General features: G+C 39.7%; 1 pseudogene; it reads left to right on the top strand.

Annotated features, from left to right (window-relative positions):
- The first annotated feature begins 1,557 nt into the window (after positions 1-1,557).
- Positions 1,558-1,860, top strand: LOC105985954 (annotated as a pseudogene).
- Positions 1,861-3,033: the final 1,173 nt, after the last annotated feature.

Here is a 3,033-nt window from a genome sequence, read left to right as displayed (position 1 = left end):
ACCCATTGGGCCATCAGTGGGGATGTCTTGAGGAATTAAGGTACTAGGGTAAAATCTCTTTTGTGTTCAGTTTGTTACACATTTGAAAGAGAAGCCGGGCTGTGTCCGTGAGGCTTTGGGGGTTCATGTGTCCTGTGCAAACACCATCAAGAATTGGAGGGAATTCAGCCTGGAATGAACTGGAATATAATCTTGCTTTTCTAAATGATTATCAAACACGCAAGTGCTGGGCAGTCCCTAACTGTCTACAATCAACTCCTCAGAAAAAGCCAGAAGTCCTATTGTGGTTTAAGTGGTAGAGTACTAGCTTTGACAAACAGAAGCTAGGGAACAGCGTCCAAGCTCAGAGGTAAAGTTGTATAACCGGCACAAAAAAAGAAAGACAGAAGGAAAGAAGGAAGGAAGGTTGGCAGGAAGGAAAGGAGGGAGGAAGGAAGGGAGGATGCAAGGAAGAAAAGTAAGAAAGAAGGAAGGAAGGGAAGAAGGAACAAAGTTACACAGGGAGGGAGCGAGGAAGGGAAGGAGGGAAAGCAAGCAGAGATAGAATTTCCAGGTTTCTTGATGGATGCTGCTATTTGGTCTGGCTGTTCTTAGATGTTCTGCAGGCTCAGGCTAGTGGGAATGTCTTGAGGTGTTAGGGTATATTGGGGGCGGGGGCTTTTGTTTTTAGTCTTTTATACATATGAAAGAGAATCTAGCCTGTGTCTCTGAAGATTTGGGGGTACATGTGTCCTGTGCACACATCATCAGGAATCTGGAGAAAATTCAGCCTGGAAAGAACTGGAGCATGATCTTGTTTTTCTAAATGATTGTGTGCAAACCCCCAAGTCATGGTCAGACCCTGACTGGCCATGGTCAGACCCTGACTGGCCATTTACTGTATGAATGAGTCTATCAATTTAATTTGAAAAGAAATATAAAGAGCATATAGAAATAGATCATTTGTCAGCACCATAGAATGAGAGTATTATTTCTGCCTAGAATTCTAGCTATTGAGGTAATCCGAGTTCTAAAGTCACAGTTCAAATGCAAGAATGTCCTGGAGAATGTCATCTCTAGTAAACTTCCCAAAAAGCCAGAAGTGTGGTTGTTTCTCAAGCAGTAATGTACTGGCTTTGAGCAGGGACAGCACCCAGGGACAGCATCCTGGCCCTGAGTTTAAGACCTCCAACTGGCAACAAAAACAAAACACAACAAACAAGAAAACCACATGACTAACATCAGATAGATAGATAGATAGATAGATAGATAGATAGATAGATAGATAGATAGATAGATAGAGATAGATAGATAGAGATAGATAGATAGATAGATAGATAGATAGATAGATAGATAGATAGATAGATAGATAGATAGATAGATAAGATTTGGGGGAAAAGGTAGGTGGGGGGGCAGAATTTCAACTTCAAGTACCAAGTGGCCTCCCTTGAGGGCAAGAGAACTCTCTCATATCCCTCACATACTTGTGATAAGAATTCACAAGAGGAGCTATGTCCTGCACCTTGGATCCAATTCTATCCTTTTTACAGTCATTCCAACTAATCCAAAACAGCCAAAATGGTGAAGCAGATGGACAGCAAGGATGCCGTTCAAGAAGCCTTGGACGTTGCAGAAGATGAACTTATTAGTCACATCCTGTGAACCTTGCAATGATCACTCCTTTCTTTCATGATCTCTCTGAAAAGTATCCCAGTGTAATGTTCCTCAAAATCGATGTTGATGACTGTCAGGATGTGGCTGCAGACAGAATTCAAATGCATGCCAACCTTCCAGTTTTTTTTTAAAAAGGGTGAGAAGGTGTGAGAATTTTCTGGAGCTAATAAGAAAAAGCTCAAAGTCACTATTAATGAATTAGTGTAATCACATTTTCTGAAAAACATTGCCAGTCAGCTGCTTGAAAACGTGGGTTTTTTTTTAAAATTTACAAAAGTATGAACTATGAAGACTATATATCAGACTGCTATCTCATTATAAATGACAATAAAATAATAATTCTACATTTTTTTTAAAAAAGAACTCTCAGTAGTTAAATCTGTAGTGGTTGAGATTTGATCAAACTTGCCTTGAGAAAGCAGGTCACACTTAATTTGTTCTTCTATAAGAACTATTCACTTTCTTTCCACCCAGACATAAAAAGAAAAAAAAAGAGAAGGAAAAAAAATGAAAGATTCATATTGGGATCTGGTGGATCATGCCTGCAATTCTACAAATCAAAGGATGAGATCCAAGGATGGCAGTTCAAAGCCAGGCTGGCAGGAAAGTCTGTGAGACTCTATCTTTAATTTGTATATATATTATATCCATAATGTATATATAATTTTAAAAATTATATTGTGAGGTGGTGTGCAGAGGGATTACAGTGTCATGATTCAGATAATGAGTGCATTTCCTTTTGCACACTATCACACTCGCATGCATTCCCTTCTAGATTTTCCCCTCCCCACTCCATCCCCCCCAAGGTGTAAAGTTCATTTCCTACATAGTGTCTAGTGAGTATTCCTGCTGAATTGTTTCACTCTTTGTTCAACCATTCTATGTTCCCCCTTCCCCTCCCCATATCAGATCACTTCATATATAACACAAAGGGTACAAAAAAAAGTAACAGTTACAAAAGGAAACAAGCAATTTGTTGGTGGGAAGAAGAACTGTAAAGAGTATTTTTTTAAAAAAGAAAGAAAGAAAACTCTCTTCTTTCTACTTCTTGGAATTTTATTCAAGAAGGACCTTTTTACTTTTGTTTGGTTGTTGTACTTGAACTCAGGGCCTGAGCTTCATCCCTGAGCTCTTTTGGCTCAAGACTAGTTCTCAACCACTTTCAGCCATGGTGCCACTTCAGGTTTTTGAGTGGTTTATTGGAGATAAGAATCTCCTGGGGACTTTTCTGCCCAGGCTGGCGTGGAAACCATCCTCAGATCTCAGCCACTTGAGTAGCTAGGATTATAGGCGTATGCCACCAATGCCCACATCGATAATTTTATATGATCATAAGCACATAGCTATTGAGCCCCTGTGATCGTCTCCTAAGAATATCCT

The sequence above is a fragment of the Dipodomys ordii genome, unplaced genomic scaffold, assembly GCF_000151885.1.
Source record: "Dipodomys ordii isolate 6190 unplaced genomic scaffold, Dord_2.0 Scaffold32, whole genome shotgun sequence".
Lineage (NCBI taxonomy): Eukaryota > Metazoa > Chordata > Mammalia > Rodentia > Heteromyidae > Dipodomys > Dipodomys ordii.
The sequence above is the reverse complement of the archived record's forward strand: the minus strand, read 5'-3'. Positions and strand labels throughout refer to the sequence as shown.